The sequence below is a fragment of the Giraffa tippelskirchi genome, chromosome 10, assembly GCF_054371585.1.
Source record: "Giraffa tippelskirchi isolate mGirTip1 chromosome 10, T2T-mGirTip1v1.2.pri, whole genome shotgun sequence".
Lineage (NCBI taxonomy): Eukaryota > Metazoa > Chordata > Mammalia > Artiodactyla > Giraffidae > Giraffa > Giraffa tippelskirchi.
Window position 1 is genome coordinate 114,899,667 of NC_137284.1, and position 16,827 is coordinate 114,916,493.

A 16,827-nucleotide genomic window follows, 5' to 3' on the forward strand; every position below is an offset into this window, starting at 1 on the left:
TCAATGAAATTTAAATCTCAATGCACAAAATAAACTCTAGGCTGGACACAGGTGAAGAGAGAATTATTAAACTGGGAAACATAATTTCAGCATTTGCCCAGGATGTATCAGAGACAGTTGAGAGATGTGGCTATTAGCATTGAGAGAGTCCAAAATACACACAAGTGGTGCTCCAAAAAGAGACACTGGATTGAAAGGTTGTAAGGTGATGTTTAACAAACCCAAAATTGTTAAAAGTCATGATTCTTCACATAGAAAGTTCACTCTAAAATCCAGAAAGAAAAATAAAACTAAACCTACACTTAAGAGCTGTAAAAGTGATATTCTAGAACATCAGGGATAAAAGAAAATCTATGACACTATCAGAGAGAAAAAGTAGATTACAGGAAGTATTTACACTGACCGTAACCTTCAGTAAAGAATCCGCCTGTAATGCAGGAGACCCTGGTTCAATTCCTGGGTCGGGAAGATCCGCTGGAGAAGGGAAAGGCTACCCACTCCAGTATTCTGGCCTAGAGAATTCCATGGACTGTATAGTCCATGGGGTCACAAAGAGTCAGACACAACTGAGCAACTTTCATTTCACTAACCTTCTCACCAGCAGCAACAGATACCAGAAATGCTTAGCAAAAACAAATGACAACCTGGAATTTTTTTTTTTTTAATCCAGCTAAGTGATCATTCAAGAGCGAAATCAAATTTAAGATACACTTAGATGAAGGGAATTTCCTACCCACAAACAAGCAAAATCAGGGCTCTTGAGGTAGCCACAGCTCTGGCCCACAGGGAGGTCAAGGGTTGCCGAGAAAATGTACTGGCTCTGAAAACAGTTGCCAAGAATTTGTGTCCCACATTCCAGGCACCATCTTACTTTATCCTTCAATGCCCCCACCATAGGAGTAGTCAAAGTACATAAATGTCAAACGGGGGATATATAGTTATTCCCTGTTACACATTACTTTGCCTCTGCAATAAGTCATTTGCTTCACATCTTTAGAGGATAGAATGTTATATATGTTCCAGATGAGATGAAATAGAAAAGAGTAACGCCCTCTCTCACTAGAAAATTCTGGTCAGCACAATTGCTTGCAACAAACTCCACAATTGTTACGAAGAATGTACAAGCCCCATTACGAAAGCCCAACACCTCACAGATAAGAGCCCCTTAAAATTCAGCCAGACCTCTTCTCCTTTTATTTACCGCAATTCTTCACTATGTGGTAGCCCAGAAAGCAAAAGGGGACAGGAAATGTTAGAGATAGATATGACAACACCAGCAAAGAGAGAGGAAAACTTTTTGAAAGCAAGTCTGAAAAGATCCCTGAACTTCCAGCCCCACAACAAGGCTGATGTCCACCCTCCGCACTAGACTGTGAGCTTCCTGAGGACAGGACCTGTGCCTGCAGACATCTGTAGCTCCAGACACAGTGCCTGACACACAGAGAGTAGAGCCTCAATAGTCACTAGGATGGAAGGGGGAGGAGATGAGGGAAGGAAAGGAAAGAAAAAAGGAAGTAAGCTGAAAGGAATGCTCTGAAAAAAAAAAAAAAGCAAAAACCCAAAACCTGCTGAGAAAGCCCCAGTCAGCTGATCCTAAGGTGTATTGACCTATTTTCTCTCTCTCCCTCTTTTTTTTTGCCTGAGCTGTGTGGCATATGGGATCTTAGTTCTCTAATCCAGGATCAAACCCACACCTCCTGCAACGGAAGCAAGGAGTTTTAACCACTGGAGGACTGCCAGGTAAGTCCCTATTTTCTCTAGTCTTTATGCTCTTGGGGTCTTGATCCTGGAGTGACTGTCCCTCCCCACCACCTCCCCCACCCAGGCCAGCTAATTCCTAGAAAAAGCAAATGACTCCCCTGCAAGTGCGCCTTTAATATACAAATGAACCAACCAATCCAGAGCTCAAGCCCTAACCCTCTGGTTTATCAAACTCTCACACACCAAGCCAGTATTCTCCTTGCCCTAAATTGCCCTGGGCTTCCCTCATAGCTCAGCTGGTAAAGAATCCGCCTGCAATGTGAGAGATCTGGGTTTGACCCCTGGGTTGAGAAGATCCCCTGGAGAAGGGAAAGGCTACCAATTCCAATATTCTGACCTGGAGAATCTATACAGTCCATGGAGTCACAAAGAGTCAGACACGACTGAGCGACTTTCACTTTAAATTGCCCCAGGGCTAGGTGCTGAAAATCAGGGATCACCCAAATAGCCCAGTGTGTGGGTGTGCTCAGTCTAGTGTCTGACTCTTTGCAGCTCAGCAGGCTCCTCTGTCCCTTGGACTGCAAGGAGATCCAACCAGTCCATCCTAAAGGAAATCAGTCCTGAATATTCATTGGAAGGACTGATGCTGAAGCTGAAACGCCAATACTTTGCCCACCTGATGTGAAGAGCTGACTCATTTGAAAAAACCCTGATGCTGGGAAAGATTGAAGAGGAGGAAAAGGGGACGACTGAGGATGAGATGGTTGGAGGGCATCACCGACTCATGAGTTGGAGTAAACTCCGGGAGTTGGTGATGGACGGGGAGGCCTGGTGTGCTGCAATCCATGGGGTTGCAAAGAGTCGGACACGACTGAACAACTGAACTGAACTGAACTGAGGCTCTTCTGTCTATGGAATTTTCCAGGCAAGAATACTGGAGAGGGTTGTCATTTCCTACTCCAGGGGATCTTCCCAACCCAGCGATCAAACTCCCCTCTCTTGCATTCGCAGGCAGATTTTTTATCACTGTGCCACCTGGGAAGTTGTAAATAGCCCAGAGCCTGCTGAACTTATTTAAACCATCCCATCCTAAATCTATTCAGTCTACCTACTCTGCCTGGCACATTCCTTCCCAAGAGAATCTCAAAAGGCTCTGGGCCAGGCTCTGCCCTCTCCTACTCTCCTGCCACCTGGCTGTCCCTGGTCCTTCCCCATGTGGCCTTGTATGGAGGGCGTGGTGGGCCTCCTGTATCTAGGGATCAGCGCGGATAAACGTCTTCATGACAATCATGTCCACATCCATGGGTCTTAACTATATCTGATTAAAACAAATTCTAAGTACATTTTTAATACACAAACTGATCTTTCTTTCCGTAGAAATATCTTTCCAACTAAATAACAGAATTGTGTAGAGAATAGAGATAGCGTTTGTGGATTTTTCCTGTAATATCTATTTCATTAAGCAAAGGGAAATGAAGAAAACTCCACAAATTTTATAAAAAGAAAACAAACAGCCCATATCTTTGCATCAAGCCAAAGATAGGAGTCCTTTAAAGAGAGGGTCTCTTCTTTTCTCCCTCAGGTACACCTTGGTCAAGCCCTAAAGAGATAATAGCTTGGTTGTGGAATTTTTTTAAGTGTTATTATCTAGAGAGCCCGGTTCAATTTCCAGTTGAGAGAAGATGAAATTAACAATACAAGTAGCATTGAATTGTGTGAAGCAGCATTGAGACAGAGCTAATCACAGTCTGTTCTGTTCCACTGCCTCATTTGGAATATTTCTCTTTCTTCAGTTTCACTGTGATTCACTTTTCCTGGAAATTAGTGTGAACAAGATGAACCCAGTTCAAGCTGTTCTGGAGTACTTTTCCTATACAGAAATGAATACACTTAGCTGTGTATCAATACCCTAGTCAGCAAACATCACCTCCGTACTTATTTTGTCTAAATATTAAAATATCTTTCTTTGTTTTCCACAATTCCCTTTGTGTAAGTAAGGCCACCAGAGTAAACCCACAACCATAGATAATTGCAACCCTTTTCTTTTCCCCTGCTTTGATTTATATTTATCTTCTTAAAGTGTATTAATTCAATCAATATGTATTTATTGAGCACCTACTAGGTGTCAGTCCACCTACTAGGTGTCAGTCTACTAGTTGGTTCACTAGATATTGTCCATTTCCTCATGGAGCTAATAATCTAATTAGAGACACAAATGTTAATTTAATAATCACAAGTTAATGATTAAATATTTTCTGTATTAAGGCTGAGATTAATTTCTACCACTCACTGAAGGAGCAGCTTTTAAAAGAGAAAATTCAGGCACTGAGTGCAGGTAACCGTAGGATTAATCCTGACAGAAAAATACAAGAAGCCAAGATAGCTAAGGAAGAAAGAAGAGTAGGCTGTGTAATTTCACCCCAGAAAGCATCACTCTTTCCTTGGGTCTCTAAGTCATCTTTTTCTGCACTCATATCCAGTCAGATTTTTCTCCACAGCAGTTTAAACACAACATGTACAGTCAGGGAAACAACTTATATCCTTAGGTTGTTTTCAGACTCTTTCAGAACTGTTTTGAATTCTTGATACAGTTCTAGACAGTTCTCAGGTCTCTATCTGAGAGCTGGATGGAGAATGGCTAGGGGCAAGAGGACTACACACTGAGGTGAGAGCTGGACCTGGGGAGTTAACCTAGATGCAGGCCTGGCTTCCATATACTAAGTTCTAGCCATCGTGAACCCTGTGGCAGGAAATTTTAAAGACATTATCTCATATCCCTCCTTCTTCTCTCCCTACCCGTTGCTCATCCACAATATTTTCCTTTGGTTTCCAAAACCCTAACCCCACTGAGATTAACCTAAGCATCCCTGAGTAACACACCAAGAAAAAGCATTAAGAATGCATTTGATCCAACAAACAGTGGCCTAATAAAGAGGTGTTTCTTTTTTCTTTCAATCAATAGATAGTCCTGAGGTAGGCCTTTCTTATTTGGGTTCAGAAACTCTTTGATACCAAGGCTCTGGGGCCACATCTCTTGAATTCAATCTGCCTTCTCATCATGGTTCTAAGACAGAGTGAGGACATTGTGTGTAGCAGAGATAGTCACCCCATATCTCTGTGGCATACTCCATTTTCAGGGATGCTGGCCCAGATTTCAACTGCCAGCACCCTTCCACCACCCCACTCCTTGCTGAGATTCCTCTCTGGCCACCAAAACCTCCTAGAACAGCACTCAAGTAATAGTTGATGAGAGTTGGTGAGTAAATCCTGCTGCCTTGACTCTGAAAGGGGTGATCACGTTAAAGTTAAGGTTCTACATTGCTCCCCCAGGGAGAATATGTCTCAATTACCCACACTGGGAAACTTGCTTTGAGAATTCATCTTTTATTGACTTCTTGTCCTTCCTGGTCTCTCTTCCCCACTTTTCTACAATGTTTCCTGGAAACACCTTCCAAAGAAACCACTGATGCTCACATCCTTATTTCAGAGTTTACTCCTAGGGTAACCCAAGCTAGGACAGGAGGTGATGACAGCAGAACCAGAAGCTCTATTGTCCTCCTGCTTTCCCCTCTGAGGAGAGGGGGAGTTTCCCAGAAACCCTCTGGAGATTCCTCTTACAGCCTATTGATCCAAGTGGCTCACGTGGACTCCCTCAGCTATTGGGAGGCTGGAAGAGCGGCTGTAGTGGAGGATGGACAAAAGACTAGGGCTTGGTCATGGCGCTTGAGCTGGCCAGTGTATTTGTCAGGATAAAGCTCAGGAATAAGGGAAGGAAAACCCCAAACAAGAGTGACTTAGACAAGGTAAAAGGGTATTTCACTTTCTCACTTAAGAACTGAGAGCCCACTACACATTGGTCAGGGGACTATGCTTTTATTTGTTGCTCCTTTGCTCCACAAGGCCTGACTTCCACCCCAAGTTCACCGTGTGGTCTGAAAGATTTCCTGTGTGGCAGGTATTGTTCTAAACTTCTCATATGCATTGTTTTGTGTAATCCTCTTAACCTTGTGACTTAAGTGCTATTATTACGGAGATACTAAGGGGTTAAGTAACTTGCCTGCTGCAGAGTGGCTGAATCAAGGGCAATCTGGATCCAGAGTTTATGCTCTTAAGCTGTGCTTTTAAGATAGTATCTACTTGCCCTGAAACATGGATGTATCTGCATTTATTTAAGTGTTCTTTAATGTCTTGTGCATTTCTACTATACTTATTACTGTTAGAGACCTGAGTTCTTAGACTCTTGTATCAATAGAAATTGAAAAGAGGCCAGGTGAGCTATTCAGGCAAGGCTTTTTGGGACTCGTGGAGCTGAGGGAGCAGGAGCAAGAACAAGGAACAGGTGCTCTTGCTCCTGTGTGTGTGTGTGTGTGTGTGTGTGTGTGTGTGTGTGTGTGTGTGTGTGTGTGTGTGTGTGTGTGTTAGTCGGGGGAGTAGGGAGGCAAGCTGGTTGAGCTGGTCCTTTAAAGGCTGGAATGGTGGAGGGGGGATTCTGTGGGGTGGGTGTGAGGGGTGGCTTAGGCGGTCTGCCCACCCCCTTGGTGGTGCTGTGTGCAAAGATCATGCATAATACCCTGCATCATGCTCCCTGCACCTTAGAAGTGGCAATTGGGTCTTGGCCCTTTTGTATATTAATGTGCCTTACCTGTGCATGCGTGCAGCTATTTTTAGTCTCTTATGGTTGGTTTGTATTCTGTTGCTGGAGGAGATCTTTGTTCAGATGCAAGCACCGAGGTAAAGGGCCTCAGGTCTCAGCCTATCTCATTGATAGGGTCTTTATCTTGCTATTGTTAATGGCATTTTGGAAACTGTTTTCTTTATGGCTGGGGTATCTAAATATAATGAATTTTTTGTATATTGGCTCTGTATCTCTCCATCTTACTAAATTTATTAATTTGTCTGAATAATCTTGGGTTTTCTGTGTATACATTTGTCATCTGTGAATAAAATCAATTTTATTCATTTCTAACCCTAATACTTGCCTGCTTTTCTCCCCTCCTTCCTCCCTACCTTCCCTTCCCCCCTCTTCTCCCCTCTTCTTCCCTCTTCCCCCTTCTTCCTTAATTCAATGGCTAAAACTCTAGTACAGTGTAAAATAGGATAGTGTAGATAATAGTGAGCATCTTTTTCTTCTTCTTGATTTTTAAGGAGACCGTTTCTCATGTTTTATTAATTAGAATTATTTTGACAGTAGGTTTTTTGTAGATACTCTTTATCTGGCTAAAGAAACTTCACTCTGTTTCCTGGTTGGCTGAGGTTCTTTTTTCACAAGTGCTTTCTCTACAACTATTGAGAATATAGTAATTTTCTTCTTTAATTATTAATGTAATGAATTACATTTATTAACTTTAAAAAAAATAATATTTATTTTTATTTATTTATTTGACTGTTCTGGGTCTTAGCTGCAGCATGTGAGATCTAGTTCCCTGACAAGGGATTGAACCCCAGCCCCTGCATTGGGAGCATGGAGTCTTAGCCACTGGACCACCAGGGAAGTCTCCTACATTTTAATGTTAGATTGGACTTGTATTCCAGGGATAAACTGAATTTAGTTTAGGTGTATTATCTTTTCTACACATTGCTGTGTTCAGTTTACTAATATATTTTTTAGGGTTTCTCACCTGTGTTCATGCATGAGATTGGGCTGTAATTCCCCCTTTTTCTACTATCATATTTTTTTTAGGTATCAAGGTTGAGGACTGTTTCTTCCTTTTGTATTCTTTGGAAGTCTTTTATTAAACTGGAAATGATCTATTTCTTGAAAGCTTAGTAAAATTTTCTTATTGTCACGGTGATTTGTTCTATTTTTTGAACATTGTCTTAACTTCTTATTTTGAAATGATTTCAGCTTACTGAAAAGTTGCACATACACTAGAAAGAATTCCTATATATCATTTACCTGGATTCCCCCAATTGATAAGATTTTATCTTATTTGCCTGTTATTATGTTTGTATTGCATACATATTTTTCTGAACTATTTGAGAGTAAGTTGTAAACATGAAATTTCATTATCTCTTAATTCTTCAGGTTATGTTTCCTAAAAACAAAAATGCTCTTCTACATAACTACCTACAACCAACAAAATTAACATAAATATTGTATTTCCGTGTATCCACAGACCTCATTCAGATTTCACTGTTAATCCCAATAATGTCCTTTAAGGTCTGAGATCCAATCCAAGGTTAAAATTGTACTTACTATTATGCTTCTGAGTCTTTATTCTGGAACAGTTTGTCTTTCATGACCTTGACATACTTTAAAATAACAGTTTCTTTACTTTGAAAATTGTGCTGAAATTTGGATTTGCCTAATTCCTCATAATTATGTTCAGGGTATGCACTGCTGACAAAGAAAATATATAAGTGATGATGTGTTCTCAGTGTAACGTATCAGAAGGTGCATAATGTCTATTTGTTCCGTTACTGGTGAGGTTAACTCTTAGCACTTGGTTAAGTTAATGTCTCCCATGTTTTCCCACTATAAAGTTAATTAGTAAGTATTCTGCACTATTAATTAATAAGTAATCAATTACTATTTTGTGAAAAGAGACTATTTAAATATCCTGTTCCTCATTCAACTTTCAGCCATATACTTTAAGATTTACTGATGATTCTTATCTGAATCATTTATTACTATTACAGTGGTGGTCAATTGATTTTTTTCTAATTCTAACATTCCTTCTATATTTATTTGTTGGCATATACTAAAAGGTAGAGCTTTACTTTCTCCATTTATCTATCCATTTTTTTAATCACAATAGACTCAAAGATTCCTTATTCACTACGTTAAAATCTGATGTAATTATTTATAAAAAAGAAAATTATTTTTATAACACAAATTATTACATATTATACAATGGGAACTGGTTTTATGTCCTTTTGACATGCTCCCCATAATTCTTTGAGGATTTCCTTACTTTTCAGTGCAATAAGTTCAAGGTAATTTCTCCACCCTGGACCTCTGTTTAAGTCATTTCTCAAGGATCCTTGATTCCTTTTCCAGGAGGATGATATTTAGTTAACTTAGAAATGAAGACCTGAGTACTAGGCACATTCATTGTGTCTGGGGTGTATTGTTTCTAGTTCTAAGCTTGTTACTGTAGATTGAGTTAAGCTGCCTTTTAAATTCTCTGTACCAGGCTTTGGCTTCCCTCGTAGCTCAGACAGTAAAGCGTCTGCCTGCAATGCAAGAGACCTGGGTTCAATCCCTGGGTCGGGAAGATCCCTTGGAGAAGGAAATGGCAACCCACTCCAGTACTCTTGCCTGGAAAATTCCGTGGATGCCTGGTAGGCTACAGTCCATTTGATCACAAAGAGTCGGACAAGACTGAGCAACTTCACTGGTTCACTTGGGAGTGCAGTTTCCCAGATGCCCAGCAAGGAACCAGCTACTGATTAGCCCGAGCAATATCTACCACATATCTACCACTATACCAGGCTTTAAATGACTTGAAGCCAGACCTGAGCTACCAGCCTAGTGAGTTCCCACCACCTCTTTGCATCAAGCCAAAAATTTGCATTTTGGATATAATAAGAGTTCTAACGGCTTAAATAGAGGATAATAATAACAATAAACTACATACTAGACATTATTTTGAGTGTTTTGGTATATTAACTTATTCAATTTTTATAAAATTTTATGATGTGGTACCATTATTTCCCTCATTTTATTAATGAGAATTTTGAATCATGGGATGTTTAAGTAACTGCTTAAGGGACTCAACTAGATCCTTGTATAAACAGAATTAATCAAACAAAATAAGGGGACCTTCCGCTGTGATGCAATCAGAAATATAATATGCAGTGTTCTCACTAAAAGATTATGAACAAAGTATTGCATTTCTTTCTCTAAATCTAATTATTATTGAATCTTCATTCCACCAGGCTGGTGAGAAATTCAACCTCGGTCATTCCTGGGGCTCCTTTACCTTCCACACAAGAGTCTAGAGAGCTCCAGGGCATCTAGAAAACAACAGAAAACCTCAGACTTCTAGCTCATATCCATTCCATCAGCCACCACTCATATCTTCATTTCCAAGGCACAAGGTCCCTGTTCATTCTGGCCACCCTGCAAAATTAGAGATCAGAAATCCCTACAGAGACTATGATCTCTATGTCTGGGTCTAGCTTTCCTGCCCCCTGCCGGGAACACTACCAAGTCTGAGGCCTGTTGCCTACCTCTCCCAGGATCTATTCCGGATCCATCGTCCTCCTTGCCCATTCCTGGATTCCTAGTATAATCTCTTCACAAAAGGCAGAAATAGCCATTTTCAAGAAGTTTCTTTCTTTAAGTCCTGTAAAAAAAAAAGACACAAGAAGACAAGGACACTTAAAGAGCCTAACTACCTTCTTGGAATGCAGAAGAGAGGAAATCAAGGAAAACAAAGTATAGAAATTATCCAGCCCCAAATCTAAGTGGTCCAACTGATAACTCAAAACCAAATCCTTGCTGGTCCTAACAGAACAGTGGTGAAATTCCCTGTAAGATGATGCATGGTCTTCATCTTCTTATGTGGGGCAGATCCAGCCACAGCCATGCCATACAACCTAAGCACCAAATCTAAAAGATGATACTGCATATAAAATCTTGACTGATTTATTTTCTGACTTGAAAAAACAACCAAGTGGAGGGCTTAAAAATGCGCCACCAATAACCAAGTTCTCACAAAACCCCTTTGGAGGACCAGTGAGAAGAGGACTTTTTCCCCTTAAAGATCCTTCTCTGATGGCAGTCCTTCAAATACACAGAGTAAAAGCCAAAGTCCTTTCAGTGATTTTCAAGGTTCTACATGTTCTAGAACTAAAGAGCCTCTTGATGAAGGTGAAAGAGGAGAGTGAAAAAGTTGGCTTAAAGCTCAACGTTCAGAAAACTAAGATCATGGCATCTGGTCCCATCACTTGATGGCAAATAGATGGGGAAACAGTGGAAACAGTGACAGACTTTATTTTTTTGGGCTCCAGAATCACTGCTGATGGTGACTGCAGCCATGAAATTAAAAGACGCTTACTCCTTGGAAGGAAGCTTATGGCCAACCTAGATAGCATATTTAAAAGCAGAGACATTACTTTGCCAACAAAAGTCCGTCTAGTCAAGGCTATGGTTTTTCCAGTGGTCATGTATGGATGTGAGAGTTGGACGGTGAAGAAAGCTGAGCGCCAAAGAATTGATGCTTTTGAACTGTGGTGTTGGAGAAGACTCTTGAGAGTCCCTTGGACTGCAAGGAGATCCAATCAATCCATCCTAAAGGAGATCAATCCTGGGTGTTCATTGGAAGGTCTGATGTTGAAGCTGAAACTCCAATACTTTGGCCACCTCATGCGAAGGGGTGACTCATTGGAAAAGACCCTAATGCTGGGTAGGATTGGGGGCAGGAGGAGAAAGGGACGACAGAGGATAAGATGGTTGGATGGCACCACTGACTCGATGCACATGGGTTTGGGTAGACTCCGGGAGTCGGTGATGGACAGAGAGGCCTGTCGTGCTGCAATTCATGGGGTCGCAAAGAGTCGGACACGACTGAGCGACTGAACTGAACTGCCATGTTCTATTCCCGTCTGCCCCCAGTCAATGTTCACTTTAAGACTTATCACTGGAAGCATAAGGCCCAATCTGTGTTGATCAGTGCCTTGATGTGGTCACAGCATTTTGGGGTCTCGTGCACAGATTTGTGGCTCTAGAAATTTGCTTTTGTCCATAAGCCAGAATTAAGCAAACAGACTTAGGTTAACCATACCATTTCTGTTCATTAATTTTACAGTGAAGAGGACATAACTATCCAGTGAAGGGAATAGGTGTATCCTCTATCACTGTATTCCTCTTCTGCCCAGGGTGGGCAGAATTATTGACCAAAAGGCTTCCTGGAAGCATAGAATCAGAGTATGGATTTCTGGAGGTGAGGGGGCAGGGTCAGACAGAAGGTATATTTACAGCTGACCCTTGAACAACATGGGTTTGAACTGTGCTATCTACTTATACAAGATTTTTTTTTCACTAAATACGTACATGATCTGCAGTTCATTGAATCCCAGGATTCAGAACCACTTATATGGAGGGATGACTACAAAGTTATAGGTGGATTTTGACTGTGGAAGTTGGCACCCATAACCTCTGAGTTGTTCAAGGGTCAACTATATTTAATCCATGAAGTGGATGCTCTCATATACTTTGATGGCAGTGGCAAATTGGTATACCTTGGGGAGCAATTAAGTACAATCTATTAAATTTTAAAATGCATATACTCTTTGATATAATAATTTCACAACTAGGAATATAGTGTGGCTTTCACTTATACAAAGGACATATATGCAAAGATATTCACTGGAGCATTGTTTAGAAATAGTAGAGATATCTATTACCAGGGAATTGGTTAAATAAAGAAATGGAATATCAGCTGATAAAAAAGAATGAGTTAGTTATGAATTGAAAAATAATAATGTCCAAGGTGAATTTTTAACCACTTTGTTAAAAGTTATATAGAAATACTATGCATATACTTCTATAACCCATGAAGGGTACATGAGAAATGGTAATAATGAGTAGCTATGGACAAACTACTGGGGTCCACCTGTACCAGTCAGGGAGCCTCACCAGCTCTGAGATTAGGTAGATGAAATCTGCTTAGCATCCCTATGATAGGGAATAAGGTAAAGCACTTTTAGTGACCTTTGTCTCTTTGTGTCCATAAATGTCCACCCCTCCACCTTGAAAAGTACTTTGGGCAGTGTGATTAGATTAAGCAAATAGTCTGGGAAGTCAGTCCATGTGGGTTTGAATCCTAAATCCACTGCTCATAAATCCTGCAGCGTTGTTCAAGTTACTGAACTCTGTGATACAGTGTTCTCATCTGAAAATTGAGATCATAAACTGAAAATATTCTGAGAGCTGTGTGTGTGGTGGGGGGTGGGGGTTGAATGAGTTAATATATATAGGAAGTTTAGTTTTTGGCACACAGTAACCACTAGAAATATGTGATCTATTGTCATTATTATACCCAGAGAGGGAAGGAAAGCAGTCTCTAACTCTGGCCATCTTAAGACAAGGATGCTTGTTTTCACTGTATAAACATTAGTAATGTCCGATCTTTTTTTCTTAATGATGAACATGATTTCCTCTAGGGGAAAAAAATTATTCTGATGAATTGAAAAAAAAAATCCAGGTCATGGTAGATTCGAATGAATTATCTAGTTCTCCCCCAAGGTACACTGGGGCAGGTCATTCATTCATTCATGAGCATTAGGGTCAGATTCCCTCTCTCCATAGAACTGGCTAAATGTACCCAAATTTATCATGCATATCATCCTCTCTTTATTAATTCTTACTTGAAGGACAATATAAAGGACAAAAAAATTATATTTATATAAATATAAAGTTTGATCTTTCTTAATTATAACCACATCAGACCACACTGTCCTGATATTTCATCCAGATGATTTTAATTGGCTTTGACTGCCCTGAAGTCAATCCCATCTTCACAGGCTGCTTCATACCTCAGTACTTCTCATCAGGTCTCCCCATTCCCAGGTCTCCTCCTGAAACTCCAACCCTCACATTGATGAGCAGAGTCCTTCCTTGCTCAGAAGTTTCATTGGCTCTCTCAACTGCACAGAGACATAAGTACTAATTAAAAAGTTTTAATTCCAATCCCAAAGAAAGGCAATGCCAAAGAATATTCAAACTATCGCACAATTGCACTCATGTCACACGATACCAAAGTAATGCTCAAAATTCTACAAGCTAGGCTTCAACAGTACATGAACCGAGAACTTCCAGATGTTAAAGCTGGATTTAGAAAAGGCAGAGGAACCAGAGATCAAATTGCCAACATCCGTTGGATCATAGGAAAAGCAAGTGAATTCCGGAAAAGCATCTACTTCTGCTTCATTGACTGTTCTAAAGCCTTTGACTGTTGATCACAATAAACAGTGGAAAATTGTTAAAGAGATAAGAATACCAGGCCACCTTACCTGCCTCCTGAGAAACCTGTATGCAGGTCAAGAAGCAACAGTTAGAACTAGACATGGAACAACGGACTGGTTCCAAATTGGGAAAGGAGTACGTCAAAGCTGTGTATTGTCACCCTGCTTATTTAACTTATATGCAGAGTACATCATGAGAAAGGGTTGGGTGGATGAAGCACAAGCTGGAGTCAAGATTGCCGGGAGAAATATCAATAACCTCAGATATGCAGATGACACCATCCTTATAGCAGAAAGCAAAGAGGAACTAAAGAGCCTCTTGATGAAAGTGAAAGAGGAGAGTGAAAAAGCTGACTTGAAACTCAACATTCAAAAAACTAAGATCATGGCATCTGGTCCCATCACTTCATGGCAAATAGATGGGGAAAAAATGGAAAGAGTGAGACTCTTTATTTTCTTGGACTCCAAAATCACTGTGGACGGTGATTGCAGTCATGAAGTTAAAAGATGCTTGCTCTTTGGAAGAAAAGCTATGACCAACCTAGACAGCATATTAAAAAGCAGAGACATTAACTTTGCTGACAAAGGTCCATATAGCCAAAGGTATGGGTTTCCCAGTAGTTGTGTATGGATGTGAGAGTTGGACCATAAAGAAAGCTGAGTGCTGAAGAACTGATGCTTTTGAGCTGTAGTGTTGGAGAAGACTCTTGAGAGTCCCTGGGACTGCAAAGAGACCAAACCAGTCAATCCTAAAGGAAATCAGTCATTGGAAGGACTGATGCTGAATCTGAAGCTCCAATACTTTGGCCACCTGATGTGAAGAACTGATGTATTGGAAAAGACCTTGATGCTGGGCAAGATTGAAGGCAGGAGGAGAAGGGGATGACAGAGGATGAGATGGTTGGATGGCATCATTGATGGACATGAGTTTGAGCAAGCTCCAGGAGTTGGTGTCGGACAGGGAAGCCTGGCATGCTGCAATCCATGGGGTTGCAAAGAGTTGGACATGACTGAGCGACTGAACTGAACTGATTAAAACCAAAATAGAATACCAAGTTGGAGGTTTTTATTTTGTTTGTTTGACTATCTTGTTGGCAAAAATTGAAAAAGTAAAGAGTGCATATATTGGTAAAGAGGTTGAGAAGCAAGAATTCTCATACACTACTGGTGAGATTAACCATCTCTCTGGGTATACATCTGAGAATATGTATTAACATTTTTAATGTGCATGTCCTTTGCCTCAGCATTTCCCCTCTGGAAATTTAATTTAAGAAAATAATCCAAATATACAAAGATGGTTGCATAAGAATTAAATGTAGCTTTAAATGATAATAATAGAGAATTTGTTTTCCACTTGTGGTGTATCATAGCATGGAATACTATGTACCCATTAAAATGATTATACAGATTTATATTTATTGACATAGAAAAATATCTAGTATATAAAACAATGTTTGGCACATGGTAGATGTTCAATAATATTTATTGGATGAATCAATTTATAATAGTAGTTATATGTTTCTATTTTTGTTTTTTAAAAATATAGGTATCTCTGTGTTACATTATATTATATATATATCTCTGTCTCTCTCTGCCCCACCCCCTTTCTCTGTCTATCATTTACCTATCTCTACCTTACTATCTGAAAAAAATCCTAGAAATGTATTGATTAAAAAGTAGAGAGTATTCGGTTACTCCTGAGTAAAAAGTAGAGAGTAGAGTTGGGAGAAGCAGGGTTTCACATTCTGCTAATTGATCTTCAGCATTGCTTAATTTTTTTAAATTAGCATATATCAATTTTATGATTTATTTCAATTCTGAAAGATAAAAATCATATTGTGTGGAATGTACAAATAAATAGAAATTCATACATATGATGGAAGGGTAAATTCCTACAATCCTTACAAGGATAATTTGGCATTTTGTCTCCAAATCCTTAAACATTAGCATAGTACATGATGCAGCAATCTCACTTGAAGGAATTTGTCCTAAGGAAGCAAATGAAAATTCCCACTAAAATGGCTAATAAGAGAAGGTAGTTAAGTAAATTATAATATCCATATGAGAGAATAATGTCAGCCAAACAATATGTAATTACATTTGGGGGATATTAAGAAAGGGTTCCCCACATTTCCTTGAATCACTTGCTCTCTTCCCATTCTTCCTACACATACCATAGTATGTGTAGTCGTCATCTCAGTGGAAGACCGAAAGATTTTTAAGGTTCAAAAGGTGAAGAGGCCCATGTAGATAGATGAAAATGAGCTCAGACCAGGTACTAGTCTTCTCATCCCTTCCCCCAACCTTTGGCAGAGAAAGGGGAAGGATATTTAATGTACAGAGAGTCAGTTTCCACTCCTAGATGGAAGGGGGCTTGAAAAAAATATTAAGTTCACTTATACAGAAGAGTTTAAAGAGTTATGATTCTTGCACAGCTGAGTTTACATCTAACAGAATTCTAAGATTTTTTAAAGTGTGCATGAAGAAGATTGAAGAATATATATCAAAATATTCACGTAATGAATTTTTTCTCAATTTTGGCTCTTTTTTAGAATGAATAAGAATTACCTTTGGAATTGAAAAATAAAACAGTGTTAATAGAAATGCTCCTAAGCACAACTTTTCTTGCTTTTCCTTTTAATAATATAGTGTAAACACTCAGACTCCACTTTGCTCTCACTATCAAGGTGCTATATTAATAGCTATTGCCTTTGCCAAGCTTACCTTTTTTTACTTTGTATTAAATCCAGTTTTCTGGGAATTTTTCTCTCTGTCATGTTTGTTTTTCCCATGTTCCCATGGTGAAGGCAGAAGTAGGCACTGGCAGCTGTTGTCATGGATATAGATGACACTAAGTTGGCTTAGAAGTATGTGATGACAAGTTAACAAAAAGTAATTATGTAGTCTCTGAGACAAAATTGTCATGTTTTGAAAAAAAATTGTCAGTGAAAGAAGATTTGACAGTGATTTCCATAGAGCATTTTCTGCTTTCATTGTTCTTTTACAATTATGTGGCTATGAAGAGAGATGCCTGGTGGTGTAAAGGTCAAACCTGGACATGACACAAAGCTGTGCTTACTTCTGTCACTAATCCACTGTGTTCAAGGTCCTCTGAGTCCATTTCCAAAAGGGTTTAAACAGTGACCTGGAAGAGCGTCCCAGTGTTCAGAAATAGTGCCCTAGCTCCAGCTTTCAAAACTTTTTTGCCTGCAG

At 39.8% G+C, this 16,827-nt stretch overlaps 1 protein-coding gene across 3 annotated transcripts in view; it reads right to left on the bottom strand.

Moving 5' to 3' along the window:
• Positions 1 to 16,606, bottom strand: part of SNX10 (sorting nexin 10) — a 96,078-nt gene extending 79,472 nt beyond the window's left edge. The window contains exons 1-3 of one of the 3 annotated variants that reach the window (XM_081533817.1): positions 16,339 to 16,606; positions 13,186 to 13,296; positions 9,877 to 9,992 (exon numbers count right to left, since the gene is read on the bottom strand). The gene's annotated coding sequence lies outside the window, so the exon portion shown is untranslated. The remainder of the gene's footprint in view (positions 1 to 9,876; positions 9,993 to 13,185; positions 13,297 to 16,338) is intronic. The other 2 variants (XM_081533820.1, XM_081533824.1) reach the window with 2 other exon arrangements.
• Positions 16,607 to 16,827: the final 221 nt, after the last annotated feature.